At 42.5% G+C, this 24,590-nt stretch overlaps 1 long non-coding RNA gene across 1 annotated transcript; it reads right to left on the bottom strand.

Annotated features, from left to right (window-relative positions):
• Positions 1 to 1,739: 1,739 nt before the first annotated feature.
• On the bottom strand, positions 1,740 to 23,188 carry LOC123739087 (uncharacterized). The gene is made up of 4 exons (XR_006767624.2): positions 22,849 to 23,188; positions 4,592 to 10,072; positions 4,343 to 4,408; positions 1,740 to 3,103 (listed from the first exon to the last, which is right to left on the bottom strand). It is a non-coding gene; the product is annotated as an uncharacterized LOC123739087 (long non-coding RNA).
• Positions 23,189 to 24,590: the final 1,402 nt, after the last annotated feature.

Here is a 24,590-nt window from a genome sequence, read left to right as displayed (position 1 = left end):
CATGGATTGTGTGAATACTGGCTGGATTTTAACCCTACGATACCCAGGCAAGGTCAGCCATGTACAGAATCCTGTAGCCTATTAAGTAAAAAACTGGGGTTGAGGAAAACAATAACAGAAACAAAAGCTGACCTCAAGTACCGTAATTTCCGGACTATTAAGCGCACCTGAATATAAGCCGCACCCACTGAATTTAAAAATATATATTATTTTGAACATAAATAAGCCGCAGGTGCCTACCGGTACATTGAAACAAATGAACTTTACACAGGCTTTAACAAAACACAACTTGTAACAAAAATAAATAGGCTTTAACGAAACACGGCTTGTAACAAAAATAAATAGGCTTTAACGAAACACGGCTTGTAACAAAAAATACAAAATTAGCATTAAGCTTTAGTTGTCTTTTTGCACTGAGTCAATTCCTCACGCTGCTGTTTCCAACTTCTTATCATCGACTCATTAAGACCAAGCTCCCATGCAGCAGCTCTATTTCCTTTTCCAACAGCCAGATCAATCACCTTCAACTTGAAAGCTGCATCATATGCATTTCTCTGTGTCTTTGCCATGATGAGGGTGACAAAATGACTACCGTAATCAGAATGATGGGAGGTTTGAGAGCGCTCGATTTAATCTAAACAGTAAACAAAAAAGTTGTTTGACCTTAACCCGTTCGGCAATTTCATTGGTCTAATGAAAGCTTCATGCCGCCAAAAAACTGAGCACGTCACAAAAAATTGAAAGCGGGAAAAATCCATATATTAGCCGCGTCATTGTTTAAGCCGCGGGGTTCAAAGCGCGGGAAAAAAGTTGCGGCTTATAGTCCGGAATTTACGGTATGTAAGGTTAGCACTTTTCAACTCGTGAAGAGATATCTTTTATTATAAATTGGGTGGATTGAGCCCTGAACGTTGATGGGTTGACAGCCGTGTTATATCAGACCGTATATCACGGGTATGACAAAACAGTTATTTTTACTGCTCTAATTACTTTGGTAACCAGTTTATAAATTGCAATAAGGCACCTCGGGAGTTTGTGGAATATGGACAATTTTGTGGCTCCTGAATGGCGCAGCGGTTTAAGGCACTGCATCTCAGTGCTAGAGGCGTCACTACAGACACCCTGGTTCGAATCCAGGCTGTATCCCAACCAGCCGTGATTGGGAGTCCCATAGGGCGGCGCAAATTGGCCCAGCATCGCCCGGGTTTGGTCGGTGTAGGCCGTCAATGTAAATAAGAATTTGTTCTTAAATGACTTGCCTAGTAAAACAAAAGGTTCAATTATTTTTTATTTTTTAAATACCACGGCTAAGGGCTGTTCTTAGGCACGACGCAACGCAGACCATATACCACACATCCTCGTGCCTTATTGCTTAACTATACATTCTCAACAGGTCTCCACCACTCTTGTCCTTGTAGGCAGCAGTTTCTGCTTGGCTTTCTTCAATAAATATACAATAAGTGTTGTGTTTAAACAGAAAACATGACTGAAGATTCTGTTATCTGTTCTGATCCATTCACCTATTTGAGTCTCTCAAGTATCAACACATAGGAGAACGGAGAAGCCTTGCACAAGCGAGTTACTGAATGAAAGGAACATTAATATTGTACTGTGCTTCCCTCTGGTGGTGTAACTGTGTGTCTCAAATGTGGTCTTTGGCTGGTGGTGGGGGTAAATAATACTACAATTCCCTTCATTGAATGCTGTGTAGTCTGAGAGGACAGGTAAAGACAAAAACATATTTTCTGTATTTATATATTTGTTCAGTGCCATAACAATACAGTAAACATCAGAGGTAAAATAAAACAGTACAACATAAAAATTGACAAAAACTGACATATAAAAATGTGTAAAAAGACGGCATTTCGACCAATGTTTAAAACGAAGTATAAAGCCAGAGACCTGTAAAGTACATACATTCCTCAATACCCAAAACATTAGCAGTAGTTGAATTTAACTACAAATAACATCTACGGCCACAGATAACTATAAACCCAGTGCAAGGAACTACATCAAACAAAGTGATAACGGCTTTCAAATTTCATTTGATGACGGATATCTATGATTCATTTTATCACCAGTGTTAAAAAACCTGTTACAATTGACACATTTTTATGTACGGGACAGCAGAATCTCAGAAAACAATAAGTTCAGTCTGGTTTCTCCCCTTTAGCTTTGGTTCTGGCCGCAATAAAAATAGTCAATAAAAAAGACTGTAAACATACAAAATACAATTTACAATACCATCACTATGATGATTCAATCACTATGATGCTCTAACAATGTAAGCAAACAATACTATAAGAGTACGCGAACACCAATCACCCTTAGGTGTCAAGAGTAACAATAACACATGGTATATAAAACATTCTTCAGACTGTTTCAACAACAGCTAACCGAACCTATTATAGGGAGAGAAATCTGATGTTTATTCATTTAAAAACAGATACAAACATCAAATCAAATTTATTTATATAGCCCTTCTTACATCAGCTGATATCTCAAAGTGCTGTACAGAAACCCAGCCTAAAACCCCAAACAGCAAGCAATGCAGGTGTAGAAGCACGGTGGCTAGGAAAAATTCCCTAGAAAGGCCAAAAACCTAGGAAGAAACCTAGAGAGGAACCAGGCTATGAGGGCTGGCCAGTCCTCTTCTGGCTGTGCCGGGTGAAGATTATAACAGAACATGGCCAAGATGTTCAAATGTTCATAAATGACCAGCATGGTCAAACAATAATAAACATATAGAAAAGTAAACTGCATAATGTAGCCTAAATATGGCTTTATAGGCACTGTCTGTAATGCTTCAAGTTTTAAAAAAGTACAGCATATGCATAATGCCAGGTTTGAGGTAAAAGTATTGTCTTTACCAGTTGCCATCAACTACTTTTCTGTCTCGTGTATCCTGTCAGGGCCGACTGATATGCTTACCAATCTCCTGACCACCGCTCGATCCATTCATCCACAGGAGAGCTATGGTGACTGGCTGTTGGATCAACTCTTCTCCCTTGGCTGGAGGATGAATGGTGACCACGATGGAGGCTTACATTCTGAGAGGAACCTGGATGTTGACCGTGAGGGAGGCTTGCATTCAGAGAGGAACCTAAGATGCAAGCATAAGAAAGCAGGTGAGAAATATTCACATTAGCACTGTAGGAAGTAGCCGTCCCCCAGCAAGTGGCTTTCCAAGTGGAGATGAAGGATCAGTAAGGCAACTTTTCAGTTCAAAAGTCTATTCAATCTACACAGGATCCTGGGAACACTGCCTCAGCATATACTTAAAACATGGCTAGAACATGTTCCAACCCAGTCAACACAAGTCGCACTTACATAGGTTTCAGTTACCCAACAAGTTGGTATTGACGTTCTCATCGATGAGGCTGATTTTTGCACGCTCTGAACAAGTACATCAACATTTTCCCCAAGCTTATTCTATACTTTATGGGTCATTCCATTTGATTAGAATCACTTTTTGACTGCACCACTTTTGATTTGAATGAAACTTTCCATACATGTTTGCCCACGGTAGAAGTGGTCAGAAAGTGTCTTTTTGGACCCTAATGACAAAACAGATAGGAGACAGAAGTGCTCCATTTTGACTGATTTTGCATATCCCATTCAGTTTATGCAAAAACATGTCAACTCTATTTTTTTCGCTGTATCTTAAACCCTAATTGACATATTCTGAGGTGAATGTGTTGTGCCCACCGTCGGTTGAGACACAGCATACTCTTGCCAATACTTTTTTGTAAGCTTTCAAATTATATCATACTCAACCGTTTACCTTTTCAAGTGATGAAGACATGGATGTATGGTAGGGTATGCAAAATCGTCAACTTTGGGCACCTCTATCTCCTGAATGTTTGGGCTTTTTGGATCAAAAACTCACTTTCTGACATCTTCTACCATGGGCAAATATGTATTGGAAGTTCTGTTCAAATCAAAAGGGGTGTGGTCAAAAAGTGATTGAAATCAAATGGAATTACCCTTATCAATTACATATGGTAATGAATTATGTCACATTCTGTGAGAGTTTCGAAATACACCTGTCTGTCCACCCTTATCACTTTGACTCCCAATTTTACTAAAGGTTATATTGACGCAGGCTCACAGGCCTGTGTACAATTGCATGATACATTTGAGTTCACTACCCAGCTCCTATAAATAACATAACACATTTTCATCTAGATGATTCCAATCAGAACACAACATCAAACTGTCTACGTCTGACACTTTTCTAAAAATAAAAATACATATACAACTCTATTTGAAATACTGGGAAATCATTGGTGCAATTGTAAAAGTAGCCTACCATGAGAGGCTAGCATAGCCTGCGACTTACCTTCAATTTCATTTGGCCTCTTCTTCTGCTTCTCTGACCACTTGTAACCAACTACAGTTATTTTTACTGTAACCAGAAGAAAGTTGTAAATAACTGGAAATCCAATCAAATGCATCTAAATATTGACATGTAGTGTGTTATTCTGTGTGGTCGTTTTTAATTCCAATGCTAGCTATACATATTACACAAAAACTTTGAGGGAATACATGCCATTTTCTTTTTCCAGTGGCTTGTGATTGGTGTCCTTACCCGAGTGTCTGGAGTCTTTCGGAGGTTCACGATGGAGAGACTTCGTCCAATGCTTTGCCTGAACAATGCTCTTCTTCATCAAAATGGCAGCAGGCTCCTGCATTTCCCGCTTCCTTTTGAAGCTCTTTTCACATGCACCGCTTGGTCCAGGCTTCAGCTCCCCTATATCTTGCCGATTCTCTTCCCTTATAGGGGGCTGTTGCTTCGTATTCTGGCAGTTCACAGAAGCATCTTCCTCTTCATCGTCAGAACGCTGTGCATCTTCCGGATCTGTGTAAGACCTGTTGAACATTACGTCATTTTCATATTCACAGGGCTTGAAGTAGTGCACGTTCACTGGATTCAAAGGAAAGTTGACATTCCGCTTGGGTTTCGGCAGAGAATCGACACATTTAAGAATGGGTCGAATGATCCTGGTCTCCGAGCTGGATCTGGGACTGGCCTGTGGACCTTCCACTTCCTCTGGAGGACACCCAGATCGTCTACGAGTCCGGAGGGTTGGAGTCGGGACAAAGCTGCTCTCCCAATCTGAGAACACCTGCTGCCTCGCAGTAACTTTTGGGCCAAAATGTCTGTTGCCATGTTGCGGTGATATCCTAGCCAGATTAGGGAAAGCATGACTAGCTGGGCTATAACCATTGGGACTGGCAGGCTTGATAAAAGGTTTGGGCTTGTGTGCCACTCTTGCAGGTTTGTTCAGCATTTGTGATTCAGGTGAAGCACTGGGAGATGTCTCTTCTCTGTTCTCTCTCTCATTCCCATCCTTTGAAACCTCTGGAGTCCTCAGAAGCTTCGGAATCCTTGGCAGCTTTAGCTTGGGGGACAGCGAGTCGTGCTCATGCTCACTTTTTGACAACGTTCCTTTCTCATTCCTATTCAACACCTTCGGAATCTTTGACAACATCTGTTGGGATGTCAAGTCGCTCTCTGCCTTACATTTTAGTTTCTTGCATGAGTCAGGATTCTTAGAGACCATTACACCTAAACCCAGAGGCTCTCCTCTATCCTCCACCCACTTCTGCCTTGGTGGGGAACCTTCCTCTCTCTTCCAGCTTGGTGGGGAACCTTTACTGATAAGATATTTGGGCAAGGACAGCTTTTTCAATCTGACTTTTAGGGGTTGAATTCTTTGCTTGTGTTTGACACCGTTCCTCTGCCTCTCTTTGACAACAGGAGACACTGACTTTGCAGGGGAGTGGTGTCTGCTAGTTTTGTTCGGGGATTTTGTCTTTGGCATTTTGGGGACTTCCTCAGTATGTGTTGAGCCATTTGTGGAAGGCTTTTTGGGGATGTTTATGGAGAGTTTGAGAGGAACAGTGGTAGTTGAGGATCCCAGCACATGGAGGGTTTTCACCCCAGGGCACGGCGGTGAGTTTCTACTGCTGCTGTCCTTGTCTCTTTCCACCAACTGGCATTGTAACTCTTTGGAGTCATCAGAGCTCCTGCCTTCAGTTTCAGTTGAATTTCTCCTCTTCGGTGGCTTATTGTCCCTGGATTGACTGCCCTCACGCTCTTTCTCAGTTGATGATCCCCTCTTCTTGTCTTTGCATCGATTTTCATCACTCTCAGTCAAATGTCTCCTCTTGTGTGACGCATGTGGCTTCTTGTCCCTGCGTTGATTATTCAAAGTTGCCTTCACCCCAGAGCTCTTAGGGGGTTGGGATGGTGACCGTCCCCTCTCTGCTCTACCATGACGTTTCTTGGGCTTTTGTCTGTCAGATGATGCTGGATTGAGGGTTTCCTCCTTTTCCATTTTTTCTTTTACTTTTTTCTTTGACTTGGAGGTTTTGTATTGAGTGACAAAGTCAGCAACTTTGCCATACTTATCTGCAGGTGAACCACAGTCCTCTATAAGTGAACACCACTTGTCTGCTATGATGTTAGCGCTTAACTTAGAGGGGTTTTCAACCTTGGGAAGTGGTAATGTACTCGTCTTACAGTCTTGGTCCTTCTCTTGCCATCTTTCCCTATCCTCAGAACCAGGACTGACTTTGCTTTGGGTAGTATGTTCTTGGGCTGACTCACAGGGTGCGTTCGCATCAGTTTCAGGCTCTGTCCTTTTAACATTAGAAGCATGAACCTCAATCTGAGCATGTTGTTCATTAGGGTTCTCCTCTGTCTCCTGATCTGAATCCTGAATTGTATCTAACCAGAAAATAAAGTCAGTGATCGTTGTGACACCTATACAATGCTGCATTTCTCCCTCTGTCTTATTGTCACTGGATTGATTGTCATCCCAATCTTCTTCAGTTGATTGTATCTGCTTCTTGTCCCTGCATTGATTGTCCACAGTCGCCTTCCCCCCAGAGTCCTTAGGGACCTCTTCTGTCTCCTGATCTGAATTGTCGCTTGTATCTGACAGGGTAAAGCATTGAGCGATTGTTATGCATCTTGTACCTTGCTGCAATCCTTTCTCTCTCTGACAACTGGTGCATAGGCCACTTTCAAACCCGTTGTCACTTTCAATAATACAAGGACAGTAGCAGGACTTATCTAAGCTGCCACTTCCTATATTCTCTAGTTGCTTTGTTTTTGTCTTGTCTTTGTTTTCAGAGCATGGTTCATGGGACCCGAGTTGGAGGTCAGAGCCATTTTCGATCTGGCAAAACAGTCTCATGGCATCCTCAGATGTCAGGATGGTCAAATTCATTGGGGAAAGAGGGTCTGCGTCCGAGTCTGTTGTGAGGTCTGTGACCGTTTTGAGGTCTGCATCTGTTTGGCAGTTTGAGTCTGTTGCGAGGTCTGCGTCTGGTGCCTCTGTTTCAGCAAGCAGTTTCAAAGCATCATCTGATGTGAGGACGGTCAAAATCATTGGGGAAAGGGGTTCTGTCTCTGAGTCTGCATCTGTTGGGAGGTCTGTGTCCGTTGGGGGGTCTGTGTCCATTACAAAGTCTATGTTTGTTGCGAGGTCTGAGTCTGTTGCTTCTGCTTCAACAGGTTGTCGTACAGGAAAGTCCACAGTCTCCAGCTTGCTGTGGAAGGTGTCATCTATTTTGACTCCCCCAAACACTTTGGAACTCTCCTCTGCTTTATCTGGTATGAACCACAGAGACCAAGCTCTTCCAGAATCTTTGTCAATGTTATACAGCTTCTCGTTGACATTTAACCATGATGACCTGTAACCCACTTGGGAAGAGCTGTCAACATGTACTGGAATGGGAAACTTCTCGACCACTTCCCCCAGTGATATACCACTGACTGCAAAGAGAACCACTGCTTCCTCATCCTCTGCGGCCCAGGCAGACACATCTTGCATGATTTTCTTATCCCTTTTATCTTTTAAAGCTTCTACCAGGTTAGAGGTTTCCCCGCCCCAATACTGCTCCAATATGGCCTCTAGACAACCATCCTTTGCCTCAGTGATTGTTGCTGCATTCTCCAGATAAGTAACCAGTTGCTGCAGCGTATGTAACTTGAACTGAACTTCAGCAATTGTGGACAAATCAAGAGTTATCTCATCTGCACCGTTAGAGCTAACTTCCACGATTGTCTGGGTACCCCCGATGCGTACAATATCAGTTGCCTGAGGGATGGTGTGGACAAATGGTGAAGGTGAACTCTTGTTCATCTGTGTGATGACCTGAAGGACCTCATCATTGTCCTCTATAATAGATACCAGTGAACTTGTTGCAGATGCATCTACAGGCTTATCATACTCCATAAAACTCTCAACTTGAACCGTCTCATTTAGGACAGATAGAGAACTTGCATCATCTTTAGCTCTTTCCCACAGACTTTCCATTTGTTGTTCGTTGATGGACCAGGCCTGTAAAATCTTAAATGGCACCTCATTGCCTGTATTCTCTGTCTCCATGGGCTCTGGGAACTGCTGTGGATCCATTGGAGGGACGATAGCTACGGGGGGCGGAGTGGTGGCAACTACCGTCAGTGTCATGCACCTGGGGGTGGACTTTAACTCCAGCCGTATAGTGGAGTCCTCAGCACTAAATCTCTCAGGGGGCCTCACCTGGTTGTCTTTGGTGTTAAGATGTAGGTGCGTTTTGCCTGCTTGTAAAATATCCATCTTCTCTGTGCTGGATTGTTGTGCCTGGGAGGGGTCTTGTGTTGAGTTGTTCACATTTACGGGTCCATTTTTAGATCTTAAAACACTCTGAAGCCAGTCCTGTATTTCATTGAGTGAGATCTTATGTTCATGAGGAGGTTTTTCCTGAGGTGTCTCAGTGAGAGGTTTGGGAGAAGGAGAGGGAGCATGTTGCTGGTCAGGGGTGGAAGAGGTCTGGGTGTGAGAAACAAGAGCAGCATTGCCAGGAAGATTATCTGTTTGTTGTGTTATGGCTTGGGAAGGAAAACTAGGTCTTAGAATACCATGGCTGTCTGCATTTGTTACCTGGGCTGTTTTTAGGTCAACGACACCAGATTCTCTACCTCCCGTGGAAGGGAGATCCATAGAAACACACTGCTGTGCATTTGCAATGAAGGCTTGCACAATTGATGTAGAATCTCTCACCGGACCTGCTGTTCGTCCTGATGTTGTTTCACTGTGTTTGTTGTTGACCACAGGAACAGTTAGAATGATGTTGACGTTTTGAATGTCTGGAGAACTGTTTGTCGTAGTTTGAGAAGGGTTGACATGCTTAGCCTGGAAGACCTGCCTGGGTGACCAGCTGGAATAGGCCCTAGAACATCCACTAGACCCACCCCTCGAACGTCCACTAGACCGACCCCTAGAACCACCCCGAGAACGTCTACTAGAACTACCTCTAGAACGTACACTAGAACCACCCCTAGAATTTCCACGGAAACCACCCCTAGAACGTCCCCTTGAGCATTCAGTAGAATGCCCCCTTGAAGGTTCATTAGCATGTCCATTGGAATGGGTGGGATCTAACATCTGCCATTTGCTTTCCAAGTAATGGAGATTGTTATGATTCACTATCCAACCAAACATATAATCCTGGTCAGTGTTATGGTGATGGGAAATATCCTCATGCCCTCTTTCGACATTGAGTGGGGTTAAAAAGTCATTGCTGGGGAAGTGGGGTTCATGCTTAGCCCATGTTTCTGTTCTCTCTCCACTGCGGTGTAAGTTTACATTAGGGGGTGCCTGGCCTCTCAAGGGTCCATAGAGATTGGGCCAATCCCTTATGTTCTGACTCTGAGCCATTCTGTGATGTTCTTGATGATACAGAGGAGGCGTCTGGGTCTCTTGTGCCCGATGTCCACGGAAGTCCATTTGAGAGTTTTGTCTCTGGGAGTTGTAGTGGGCCCGCATGGCAGCTTCATCCTCACGGTTCAGCCACTGGTGTTCGCTTTCCTTTTGGGTGAGGTACTGCCTTTCACCAGCTGGGGGATCACTTTCCCAGTGAGCCATATTATGGCGGCTGTATCCGTCACCATCGCTCCATTCTCTTGATCTGGCATTTTCACAAGCGTTATCTATGTTGTCCCAGCACATTGAGCTGGGTTGCATTTCAAGCATATGGGGCACCATCCTCAAAAGTTGAATTGAAGAGTTTAATTCTAGAGAAAAAAAGAGAGAAACAGTTGTGAAAACTATGCAATGGTTATCCATCAATCAAGTTGTTGATTTTTCTAACATACACTGCAACTCTGAAACATGTTTAGGACATGTGACTGCCAGTTCAGACAATATGGGTTGATATTTAGAGAGCAACGCACAATTCACAATCAACTAACACCATCAACATAGTACATACTCATATAGGAGGGGCCTGTGCCCCACAGATAGCAGTCTGGGCAGGAGGAGAGTTCCACCTCAGGTCAGGTTGACCATCCACACCTATTTGGTGTATAATATGGCATTGTTGATATCCAAGGCCCTTTCTCAGGATTAAACCAAGGTAACTTGTCTCAGGCTAATCATTATTATGACAATTGACCACACAACAACTGTCTACAGCCTTGAAGTGATGCAGAGATGCAACCTTGAAGTAAATGAATCACAATGGTTAACAGTTAACATAACAATGGAGCCTATTCATTCCTAGCTATGTAGACAACTTCCCTCGAGTCACACCAGGTTTTAAGCTATTGGCTCTTCTCGGGTTGGACCAAAGTGGAATACTACAGGTACGATTAATTCAGCCAGCTAACTTTAATAAGCAACCAGATACTATTGATTTTCTGATTCATAAAAAAAAATCTAAACTTAGATATGGGTTTTCGTTTGTTGAATGTATTAGACCATTGCCCATTTCAAGTGTAGCTTTCTAAAAAATGTAGTTATATAATATTTAGGCAAGTTAGTCAGCTAACTCCTTTTTTCCTGCTTTGTAGTATAACCCTCTGGGCTGCACAGGAAAAAATAATACATTCTAATCAAAGTTTATTGGTCACGTACACAGTTTAGATGTCACGTCCTGGCCAGTATAAGGGTTAATTGTCATTGTCGTTTGGTCAGGACGTGGCAGAGGGTATTTGTTTTATGTGGTTCGGGGTGGTGTTTTGGTAAAAGGGCATTTGATTTAGTATTTCCGGGTTTTTGGTTTATGGTCTATGTTTATGTATTTCTATGTGGAGTCTAGTGAGTGTGTTTCTATGGTTGATTAATTGGGGTTGGGACTCTCAATTGAAGGCAGGTGTTTTCTCTTTGCCTTTGATTGAGAGTCCCATATATTAGGGTGTGTTTGTCATTTGTGGGAGATTGTTTCTTGTCTAGCGTATGTGAGCCTGAGAAGACTGTCTGTACATCGTGAGTTCGTTTTGTTATTTTGTATGTTCATTTTGAGTTTATTAAATGTTCAAGATGAACTCTCAATTCTGCTGCATATTGGTCCTCCTTTTCCGACGATGATTTCGCTATATCGTCAGACGACGACGAAATCCCTGACATTAGAAGTTGTTATAGTGGGTGCTTATGTTACTAGCTCCTAAGAATGCAGTAAAATGTCAAACGAGTACACAAAGTATAAAAAAAAAAAAACATTTATAATAAAATCATGTTGTAATGAATCCAATTAACAACCCAAATAGGACTGTAACAGCAGTCTAAATGCAATCTATATGTATATACACTGGATGTGTAACGGGTGTCGTGTGTGGAGGACCAAGATGCAACAGGAAAATGTATACTCATCTTCTTTTTTAATTATTGAAGAAGGTGAAACAAAACAAGTATACAATATGAAAACGACACTGACAGTTCCGTCAGGTGAAGAACACAAAACAGAATACAACTACCCACAAAGGGACAGGTGAAAACAATGTGCCTAAGTATGACTCTAAATCAGAAACAATGATGTACAGCTGTTCCTGATTGAGAGCCACACCAGGCCAACAAAGAAATACACAACCTAGAATCCTAGAATACCAAAGCAAGAACATACACCAAAAACCCCGGAACACATAAATACAACACCCCTCTACATACACATAACCCCCGAACCACATAAAACAAATACCCACTGCCACGTCCTGACCAAACTACAATAACGAATAACCCCTATTACTGGTCAGGACGTGACAGGATGAATTTACACAAGATATAATAAGAATTATATATTAGAGCGAGCTATGGCAAGAATAATTTTTTGTTGTTGTCATTTAGCAGATGCTCAAATCCAGAGAGACTTACAGGAGCAATTAGGTTTAACTGCCTTGCTCAAGGGCAAAGACAGATTTTTCACCTAGTTGGCTCGGTGATTCGAACCAGCGACCTTTTTGTTACTGGCCCAACACTCTTGGCTACCTGCTGCCCCAGTAAATAAATAAATATGCAGTGTGTATTGTTTGATTCTAGTTTAAGATATATTTATTCATGTTACCATATCTTACTGATAACTTTACATGTATAAGGAAGGTTGGGGTCAATGAAGGGGGTAATAGGAAGGGATGTGGTGTATGGAACGTTAATGAGTGTGACAAGGGGAGTGCAGATAGTTTACATTCTGTCAGAAATGTTATCGTTGAATATCAAGGCTTCTAAGGAGACAGGCAAAGGAAAACAATCTGGTTTTAGACACTGATAAAGGTAGGACAGGGAGGAGCGAGTAATTCAGTCCGAGGTCAAGTAAACAGATGGTCCCTGGGACTAAACACTTCCCTCTGCAACTGGATCCTGGACTTCCTGACGGGCCGCCCCCCAGGTAGTAAGGGTAGGTAACAACACATCCGTCACGCTGATCCTCAACACAGTGGCCCCAGGGGTGCGTGCTCAGTTCCCTCCTGCACTCCCTGTTCACTCATGACTGCACTGCCAGCCACGACTCCAACACTATCATTCAATTTGCCAATGACACAACAGTGGTAGGCCTGATCACCGACAACGACGAGACAGCCTATAGGGAGGAGGTCAGAGACCTGGCCGTGTGGTGCCAGGACAACAACCTCTCCCTCAACGTGATCAAGACAAAGGAGATGATTGCGGACCACAGAAAAAAAGAGTACCAAGCACGCCCACATTGAAATTGACGTGGCTGCAGTGGAGCAGGTTGAGAGCTTCAAGTTCCTTGCTGTCCACATCATCAACAAACTAACATGGTCCAAGCACACCAAGACAGTTGTGAAGAGGGCACGACAAAACCTATTCCCCCTCAGGAGACTAAAAAGATTTGGCATGGGTCCTCAGATCCTCAAAAGGTTTTACTGCTGCACCATCGAGATCATCCTAAAGGGTTGCATCACTGCCTGGTATGGCAACTGCTCGGCTTCCGAACACAAGGCACTACAGAGGGTAGTGCGAATGGCCCAGTACATCACTGCGGCCAAGCTTCCTGCCATCCAGGACCTCTATACCAGGCGGTGTCAGAGAAAGTCCCTAAAAATTGCCAAAGACTCCAGCCACCCTAGTCAAAAACTGTTTTCTCTGCTACCGCAAGGCAAGTGGTGCCGGAGCGCCAAGTCTAGGACCAAAAGGCTTCTCAACAGCTTCTACCCCTAAGCTGTAAGACTCCTGAACATCAAGTCAAATGGTTACCCAGACTATTTGCAGTGCCCCCCTCACCCCCTCTTTACACCACTGCTACTCTCCGTTGTCATCTATGCATAGTCACTTTAATAACTCTACCTACATGTACATACTACCTCAAATAACCGGTGCCCCTGTACATTGACTCTGTATTGATACCCCCCTGTATATAGTCTCGCTATTGTTATTTCACTGCCGCTCTTTAATTACTTGTTACTTTTATCTCTTATTCTTATCTGTATTTTTTTTTAAACTGCATTGTTGGTTAGGGGCTCGTAAGTAAGCATTTCACTGTAAGGTCTACACCTGTTGTGTTCGGTGCTTGTGACTAATAAAATTAGATTTTAAGAGAGAAGAAACGGTCCACACACATACAGTGGGGGAAATAAGTATTTGATCCCCTGCTGATTTTGTACGTTTGCCTACTTACAAAGAAACGACCAGTCTATAATTTCACTGGTAGGTTTATATGAACAGTGAGAGACAGAATAACAACAACAAAAAAATCGAGAAAAACGCATGTCTAAAATGTTAGAAATTGATTTGCATTTTAATGAGGGAAATAAGTATTTGACCCCTCTGCAAAACATGACTTAGTACTTGGTGGCAAAACCCTTGTTGGCAATCACAGAGGTCAGACGTTTCTTGTAGTTGGCCACCAAGTTTGCACACATCTCAGGAGGGATTTTGTCCCACTCCTCTTTGCAGATCTTCTCCAAGTCATTAAGGTTTCGAGGCTGACGTTTGGCAACTCGAACCTTCAGCTCCCTCCACAGATTTTCTATGGGATTAAGGTCTGGAGACTGGCTAGGCCACTCCAGGACCTTAATGTGCTTCTTCTTGAGCCACTTCTTTGTTGCCTTGGCCGTGTGTTTTGGGTCATTGTCATGCTTGCATACCCATCCACGACCCATTTTCAATGCCCTGGCTGAGGGAAGGAGGTTCTCACCCAAGATTTGACAGTACATGGCCCCGTTAAATGATGCGGTGAAGTTGTCCTGTCCCCTTAGCAGAAAAACACCCCCAAAGCATAATGTTTCCAACTCCATGTTTGACGGTGGAGATGGTGTTCTTGGGGTCATAGGCAGCATTCTTCCTCCTCCAAACACGGCGAGTTGAGTTGATGCCAAAGAGCTCCATTTTGGTCTCATCAGACCACAACACTTTCACCAGTTGTCCTCTGAATCATTCAGATGTTCATTGGCAAACTTCAGACGGGCATGTATATGTATTCTTGAGCAGGGGGACCTTGCGGGCGCTGCAGGATTTCAGTCCTTCACGGCGTAGTGTGTTACCAATTGTTTTCTTGGTGACTGTGGTCCCAGCTGCCTTGAGCTCATTGACAAGATCCTCCCGTGTAGTTCTGGGCTGATTCCTCACCGTTCTCAGGCTCATTGCAACTCCACGAGGTGAGATCTTGCATGGAGCCCCAGGCTGAGGGAGATTGACAGTTCTTTTGTGTTTCTTCCATTTGCGAATAATCACACCAAATGTTGTCACCTTCTCACCAAGCGATGGTCTTGTAGCCCATTCCAGCCTTGTGTAGGTCTACAATCTTGTCCCTGACATCCTTGGAGAGCTCTTTGGTCTTGGCCATGGTGGAGAGTTTGGAATCTGATTGATTGATTACTTCTGTGGACAGGTGTCTTTTATACAGGTAACAAGCTACGGTTAGGAGCACACCCTTTAGAGTGTGCTCCTAATCTCAGCTCGTTACCTGTATAAAAGACACCTGGGAGCCAGAAATCTTTCTGATTGAGAGGGTGTCAAATACTTATTTCCCTCATTAAAATGCAAATCAATTTATAACATTTTTGACATGCGTTTTTCTCGATATTTTTGTTGTTATTCTGTCTCTCACTGTTCAAATAAACGTACCATTAAAATTATAGACTGATCATTTCTTTGCCAGTGGGCAAAAGTACAAAATCAGCAGGGGATCAAATACTTTCCCCCCCCCACTGTATCCTTCCACGCCCACAAAGGTTCTAGCATCAGGCAGGGCCATGACTACACCAGTGAGAAGAACCAATTACGTTTCTGACTAGCAACAGAGATTTATTGGCTGTCTAGATGTGCAAGGAGTTGACTCCGCCTAGTTGGAGGGAATAAATATTTGCGCTTGTGCAATCATACCTTGTCTTCTGCAGCTGTTTGACCCAGTGGATGATTAAACTTGGTGTGAGCTTTTTCTAGTGGTCCGTTTGAGTTTTTAGTATAACAGTATAAACAGTGTAACTAAAATGTGATGTACAGTAGTAGAGATGTTAGAATGGGCCATATCAAGAATACAGTATTTAAATACACAGGGTGAAACGGGAAGTGTCCAGTGGTTTAATGTATCTATAAAATGGGACAACAGCATTGGTTGTGTGTGTGTTAGTGTGTGTTTGATAGTGTGTGTGTTTTGAGTGAATGAGCATCACTTGGTAGACGGTTAGTGATGGCTGCTCAAAAGTCTGATAGCCTGGCGATAGGCCTGAGAAAAGGAAATTATGGCGCATTTCCATTGAGATTTTACCCCAGTGTTTTGACCAAAAGACTCTGAATTTTCTCTATCCGTCTACACAAGATGACACCCGTGTCTCGCTGGGCCATGCCTCCAGCGAACCTGCTCTGACTTAGAGCCAAGGTTAGGCTACTGGTACTTTCCAGCCTGCATTTACATAACAATGGCTAAATGAGAACATGGGTTTACACCTTCAACGGTGAACACCTTCTCACAAAGCAACTGTCTTAATTATGTAGAGGTTGTTGATTCTTGTTGAAGTCCTCACTCTCAGCCCTAACTATGGTAACACAATTTCCCTAGTATAACATCAGGATGTATACACTAGTGTAACACTGGTGTTACAGTAAAAAAAAAATACATTTAGAGGACAATAATATTAGCAGTGTCGTGGAAATATCGAGTCAAATATTTCTCAGATACCGGAGCTTGTGAATACAAATAGACTTTATTACAAACAATAACAAAGTCAAGCAATTCCATGGGAGAACTAACTTTTCTTGTTACAGACCTCAGGCTTTATAGGTTTCCACCTTCAAATAACACACATAGTCACTCACCTCTATGTAGATGGTTAACTCCCCTTGGCCTTATGCCACCATTATCTTCTTGTACCAATTCTTGCTTGTTAATGCCCACATCTGCTTCAGTTTAGATTATATTGGTGGCGGCGCCATAGTGTTAATACAAAAAATAATACATTTATTGCATATATACTTTCCTAGTATAAGTGCTTTTCTAATAATACTTGATTAGAACAAACATAGGTTGTTATTACAGATACATGGCTTTGGTGACTATATTTATTAACCTGTCTGGGCTAGGGGGCAGTATTTTCACGGCCGGATAAAAAACATACCCGATTTAAACTGGTTATTACTCTTGCCCAGAAACGAGAATATGCATATTATTAGTAGATCTGGATAGAAAAGTGGTGTCTGTGAGTATAACAGAACTCATATGGCAGGCAAAAACCTGAGAAAATTCCAAGCAGGAAGTGGCCTGTCTGAGAATTTGTAGTTCTTCTTTTGATTCTCTATCGAAACTACAGTATCTCTGGGGTTACGTAGCACTTTCTAAGGCTTCCATTGGCTCTCTAAAGCCTTCAAAAAGCGGATTGAGGCATCTCCTGTCTCTGGGCAGAGTATAGTAGCTCAGTTTCTCAGTGGTCTGCCTGGTGACTAAGAGATTGGATATGCGCATTCACGAGACCATGCGTTTTTTTATTTTCCTCTTTGAATGAATACACTATTGTCCGGTTGGAATATTATCGCTATTTTACAAGAAAAATACCATAAAATTGATTTTAAACAGCGTTTGACATGCTTCTAAGTACGGTAATGGAACATTTTTTATTTTTTTGTCTCGAAATGCGCTCGCGCATTACTCTTTGGATAGTGACCTGAACACACGAACAAACCGGAGGTATTTGGACATTACTATGGATTATTTGGAACAAAAACAACATTTCTTGTGGAAGTAGCAGTCCTGGGAGTGCATTCCGATGAAGATTAGCAAAGGTAATACAATTTTTCTAATACTAATTCTGAGTTTAGTGTGCCTCGAAGTTGGCGGGTGTCAAAATAGCTAGCCGTGATAGCTGAGCTATGTACTCAGAATATTGAAAAATGTGCTTTCGCCGAAAAGCTATTTTAAAATCTGACATAGCGATTGCATAAAGGAGTTCTGTATCTATAATTCTTAAAATAATTGTTATGTATTTTGTCAACGTTTATGATGAGTAATTTAGTAAATTCACCGGAAGTTTTCGGTGGGGATACATTTTATGAATATCACACGCCAATGTAAAAAGCTGTTTTTTGATATAAATATGAACTTGATTGTACAAAACATGCATGTATTGTATAACATAATGTCCTAGGAGTGTCATCTGATGAAGATCATCAAAGGTTAGTGCTGCATTTAGCTGTGTTTTGGGTTTCTGTGACATATATGCTTGCTTGGAAAATGGCTGTGTGATTATTTTGGGCTATGTACTCTCCTAACATAATCTAATGTTTTGCTTTCGCTGTAAAGCCTTTTTGAAATCGGACAATGTGGTTAGATTAACGAGAGTCTTATCTTTAAAATGGTGTAAAATAGTCATATGTTTGAAAAATTGAAATTATTGCATTTTTGAGGTTTTGTATTTCGCGCCACGCTGTTCCACTGGCTGTTGAATAGAGTGGGACGGTGACGTCCCACCTAGCCCATAGAGGTTAACTAAGGTACTCATTTTCTGCTTACTGTAAGGGTGTTTAACTGGCGGCAGAGAAGTCAGACGCAGGAGAGAAATAACCGTGTTTCCAACGGCACAGTTTATTTACAAAAAAACACAGGAAAACATAATAATAAAAATCAATGGGTAACATAACCTAACGCACACCAGTACAGACGTACACATACACTTACAATAAACAATCACCGACAAGGACATGAGGGGAAACAGATGGTCCATTACACAACATGTAATTGATGGGATTGGAACCAGGTGTGATGGAAGACAAGACAAAACCAATGGAAAATGAAAAATGGATCAATGATGGCTAGAAGGTCGGTGACGTTGACCGCCGAACACCGCCCGAACAAGGAGAGGGAGCAACTTTGGCGGAAGTCGTGACACTTACATTCTGTTTTTACATGTCTAGTGATTAACTCCATGTTGACCCAGTCTGTACACTCCCATGGATTCTGCTAACGTTCTGTTTTTATATGTCCAGTGGTTAACTCTTTGTTCAATCAGCTCTGTCTATTCACCTTTTATTTTTTTTCGTTTATTTTACCGTTATTTTACCAGGTAAGTTGACTGAGAACACATTCCCATTTACAGCAACGACCTGGGGAATAGTTACAGGGGAGAGGAGGGGGATGAATGAGCCAATTGTAAGCTGGGGATGAGCTCAGCCTTTATTCTGCTTACACGTCTTATTAATTAACCCTATGTTTTCTGTCTCAATACTTCTGGGAGAACAGTCTGGATACTGGAAAATCAACCATAGTCATGAATATTTCACCTACAGTAGTTATAAGCAGGAAACACAGATTGGAACCGTGAGAGGGACTGACTCATGAGGGATGAGGTAACCCAGTGGTGTGGAGTCACAGGGGGTTGGAATGTAGATTAAAAATGGTGTTTCCTGTCTAAGATCGCAGGTAGGTCTAAAGGCCATCAGCTCTGGAGAGGAGAACCTTGAGACTGACAGGCCAACTATTCTGCATATGCCATCATATTGATCCACTGTGCCATGCAGCCAGTAGGATGCATCATACAATTGTATTTCTCTTTTTGAAAGTTATATATTGGGGCTCCTGAGTGGCGCAGGGTCTAAGGCACTGCATCACAGTGCAAGAGATGTCACTGCAGTCCCTGGTTCGAATCCAGGCTGCATAACATCTGGCTGTGATTGGGAGTCCCATAGGGCGGCACACAATTGGCCCAGCAATTGGCCCAATTGGCACACAATTGGCCCTGGCCTTCTAGGCAGAGTTCCTCTGTCCAGTGTCTGTGTTCTTTTGCCCATCTTAATATTTTATTTTTATTGGCCAGTCTGAGATATGGCTTTTTCTTTGCAACTCTGCCTAGAAGGCCAGTGTCGCATCTTCACTGTTGACGTTGAGACTGGTGTTTTGCGGGGGCTATTTAATGAAGCTGCCAGTTGAGGACTTGTGAGGCGTCTGTTTCTCAAACCAGAAACTCTAATGTACTTGTCCTCTTGCTCGGTTGTGCACCGGGGCCTCACCCTCCTCTTTCTATTCTGGTTAGAGCCAGTTTGCGCTGTTCTGTGAAGGGAGTAGTACACAGCGTTGTACGAGATCTTCAGTTTCTTTGCAATTTCTCACATGGAATAGCCTTCATTTCTCAGAACAAGAATAGACTGACGAGTTTCAAAAGAAAGATCTTTGTTTCTGGCCATTTTGAGCCTGTTATCGAACCCACAAATGCTGATGCTCCAGATACTCAACTAGTCTAAAGAAGGCCAGTTTTATTGCTTCTTTAATCAGATCAACAGTTTTCAGCTGTGCTAACATAATTGCAAAAGGGTTTTCTAATGATCAATTAGCCTTTTAAAATGATAAACTTGGATTAGCTAACACAACGTGCAATTGGAACACAAGAGTGATAAGAGTGATAAGTGTAAAAACACTTTAAGGGGCAATCAGCAGTTGCTACATCATTTTTGTATAAAATAATGTATGATATGTCCCCACTGATTCTTGAATATAGCTTATAATTGCCTCATGAGCTTAGTTCAACTGTCGTACCCCATCAGAACCCAAAATATACAGTACGCATGTTTTACACCAATGTCTATAAACACTATATACAGTGTCGACCTGTCATTCAGGGCAGGTGGGGCAGACTTCAAGGCATACTTAAACAGCATGGCTACCACAGCAATATGCAGCAATAAGCCATCCCATCTGGTTTGCACTTAGTGGGGTGGACTATCATTTGTTTTTCAACAGGACAATGTCCAGAGTGTCCAGAGATGCAACCTCTCTTATCATCACTCAGTGCCTGGGCTTACCTCCACTGTACCCTCATCCTACCATACCCCTGTCTGCACATTATGCCCTGAATCTATTCTACCACGCCCAGAAATCTGCTCCTTTTACTCTCTGTTCCCAACGCACTAGACGACGAGTTTTGCTAGCCTTTAGCCGTACCCTCATCCTACTCCTCCTCTGCTCCTTGGGTGATGTGGAGGCTAACCCAGGCACTGCGTGTCCCCAGGCACTCTCATTTGTTGACTTCTGTAATCGAAAAGGCCTTGATTTCATGCATGTTAACATCAGAAGCCTCCTCCCTAAGTTTGTTTTACTCCCTGCTTTAGCACACTCCACCAACCCTGATGTCCTTGCCGTGTCTGAATCCTGGCTTAAGAAGACCACCAAAAATTCTGAGATTTCCATACCCAACTACAACATTTTCCGTCAAGATAGAACTGCCAAAGGGGGAGGAGTTGCAATCTACTGCAGAGATAGCTTGCAAAGTTCTGTCATACTTTCCAGGTCTATGCCCAAACAGTTCCAGCTTCAAAAATTTAAAAATGAATCTCTCCAGAAATAAGTCTCTCACTGTTGCCACCTGTTAAAGACCCCCCTCAGCTCCCAGCTGTGCCCTGGACACCATATGTGAATTGATTGCCCCCCCATCTATCTTCAGAGTTGGTTCTGTTAGGTGACCTAAACTGGGATATGCTTAACACCCCAGCAGTACTACAATCTAAGCTAGATGCCCTCAATCTCACACAAATTATCAAGGAAACCACCAGGTACAACTCTAAATCTGTAAACATGGGCACCCTCATAGATATTATCCTTACCAACTTGCCATTCAAATACACCTCTGCTGTTTTCAATCAAGATCTCAGCGATCACTGCCTCATTGCCTGCATCCGCAATGGGTCCGCGGTCAAACGACCACCCCTCATCACTGTCAAACGCTCTCTAAAACACTTCTGCGAGCAGGCCTTCCTAATCGACCTGGCCCGGGTATCCTGGAGCACAGCACAACTTTGATTCCAAAAATGTATTGTATGCAGCTGATGTCATATACCAGGGAGATATGCAGGGGCGCAACTTTCACTGCCCCCCCCCCCACACACACACACATTCTGAAATTGCATTTTTGTCCCCCACAGTTTTATCATTGGAACGTGATACAAAACGAGGCAACGGTGTGCTTTAGGACCATGTGGATGCCTCAGAGCGGTCGGGTATGCTGTTTGGAGTGTTTATCTGACTGGAAATAAAAAATAAATAATGATAATAATAATTATGTCCCCCTCACTTCTAAAACCAAAGTTGCACCCCTGGAGATATGTATACTACGGTCTAACAAAGGAATACTATGTGTATGTTGTGTAATAAGCCGTTAGTAACCCATGTGCCTCACCCTAATAATTTGGTCCCTTTCCCCCTACTGTTCTGACTTGTTGGTGAAATGTCTTCATCGAATATTGTAAGAGCTTTTATTGTCACCTTATATGGCCCCTTTATTTATCCTACGGTTCTGACTTGGTGTACAGGGAGAATACTGTAAGAATGGCCCATGTTCTGAATTCTGTCGCTGTACATTTCAAAAGTGCTGAATAAATAGTTATATTGACTACGTCCGTTTTAGCTTGCTCAGTAATGTCTTTATAAGAATTATGGATTGCCTCTTATCCACTCAACGTTCCACAGTTTGTACATCTCAATTGTCAGTAGAAACCAAGAAACCACATTTGTTTAAGCAAGTCAACCATATCAGGCAGTAAATGAGGCTGAATGAATTGTTTAGCTGCCGCTCCTGATAACCAGGTGTAGCAGAGGTAAGGTTTCAATCCATGGTGCTGAAAAGAAAGCTCTGCTGTTACGACAGCTTTATATAGGCCCTAACAGTTTCTGGGCACCGTTAGCCACCGTTATAGTGCAATTAACTTTGTGTTGTGTCTTTGCTGTCATGCATCAACAAATAAAGGGTTACCCCACCAAGATTTACATGCTAAAATCGCCACTGACTATTTAGCCTCAAAACATGGTAAAAACTATACTTTTGATATCATGGATGGTCAGTCCTTGCATCCATAGCGCTGTATATGAATTTTAGACTGGTTACATTTCTCCAGCCCCAACCCTCAGCTTTTTACAGAAACAGTGTTAGGGATTCACATAGTTATTGTTTCTATTGCTGATTGCCGCTTTAAGATGTGTTACAAAATGACGAGCAAACACATTTAAACGGTCCTCCATATTATTTGGAGGACCGTTTATTTTTGGGGGGGACAAATATAAACTACTGTTCAACATAGACAGCATTGTTGTTCATGTCAACCATTGGATTTTCCTAAGGGAATATAGACATAGGATACTTACAGAAAGCCTGCGCCGCTCCTCTCTTTCACATACCGCAGATCAGCGGTAAACGCATATCTCCAACCGAGATTTAGCAATCAATCACTCTTCTTCTGTGGGGTTTATCGGCGATTGGCATCCAACGTTATGGCGCATTACTGCCAAAAACACAAATTTCTTCTGTTAGAACTTCTTCAAATGTTTATCTGGTGAGCGAGCATGGCTGGTACTAGCAGATTCAAGTTCCACGCTCCCAGAGTTTTCTCCGCTCCTGTCGTGGAAAATTGTCTTAAGAATAACACTTCTTACAAGAACTTGTAAATTCAATATAGACTTTAATACAGAGTAGTAAAGCCGAGCCGGTCCTCGGAACAACTGCCTTCCTTAGGCCCCGGCTCTGCTTTTATGCACATACAATACATATGTGCATAAAAGCAGAGCGGGGGGGACGGGGGGGACACGGGGGGGACACGACCCCCCCATCCTGGGAAAAATATGATTTGTTCCCCCCAATATATCACTGAAACATAACTATGTAATTTAAATAATATTAATAATACGCAATGAAAGCAATTGTGCTGATTATAGACACTTAATAGCGCGTTTTTAAGTTTCAAAACCCTTTGCCTCACAATGGTTTGATCCACTGCCAGTTCCTTAGCTTGCTAGGCAACAGAGAGGTCGTATCTACTGTCTGAAAGGCACTCAATGCACGTAACTGACGTGAGGTTAATCCAGTAAATCGCGCACACACACTAGCTGAATATGCAGAGCTAGCGCGCAAATATTAACTATTAAGCTAGCTAGTACCTATTCCATTTATGTGGCGTCGTCAAAGATGGAATCTTTGCTATCGTCAATTTATTCCAAGATCAGCATGCAGATGATGTAAGTTAGTGCTTCAAAGTCCCTGTGATAAGGTTAGCGATAAACTGAAATCCAAACTGAACAGAACTACACTCTCTTCTACCATTGTCTTAAATATATTTAATGGTCTCGTTGCAAAAGCTAAATTGTCGCAAGGGAACTTTTATTTATTTATTTTATTTCACCTTTATTTAACCCGGGTAGCAAAGATTATAGCAAACACCACAAACTGAATTGGTGCTCGCTAGCTTTGCAAATTCAGCTATTGTTGGAAGCCAGCCAATATGAAACAAACTATTAAAATTACAAAAGGTTGCAGCATATGTTGTGTAAATGGTGAACTCATACAGCTGTCAACTCTTGTCATTTTAATCCGTTTCACATTTGCTAGCTACCTTTTAGATCGAAGCCCAAATAGAATGATTGAAGATGATAGAAGCCCATCTTCTACTGTAAATAACCTACACACTGTGTGTGTAGCCAGCCAGCCAGCCAGGTAGAAAAATGGCAGAAAAATAAAAGACGGACATCACAGTATTTTTCAATACACCAAAACGCATAGTAAGAACCCTAGTAGCCTAATATCTCAAAGACTAGTTGATAAAATGTTCATAAGAAAGAAATGAAATTCTAATGGAAATGTTTCACAATGATGTCATTAGGCAGAGCAGGCAACAGATGGCACACAGACAGCAGCGTTGGGGACAGATATGCAGGGACAGACTGGCAGAGACAGGGAGTCTTGTAAAATAGGAACATAATTGGAAAATGCCATGGATACCCCCAATCTCAACTTAAACTGGTGACTGAACTAAGATTTGTTAAAGGCAATGGTATTGCTGTTGTGATTAGTTGTGTAGTTTTGGGTACCGGTAGTTAGGAGTACGGCAAACACC

This window comes from Salmo salar, chromosome 07, assembly GCF_965601325.2.
Source record: "Salmo salar chromosome 07, fSalSal1, whole genome shotgun sequence".
Lineage (NCBI taxonomy): Eukaryota > Metazoa > Chordata > Actinopteri > Salmoniformes > Salmonidae > Salmo > Salmo salar.
Note: the sequence above shows the minus strand (reverse complement) of the source record. Positions and strands in the feature narration are given on the sequence as shown.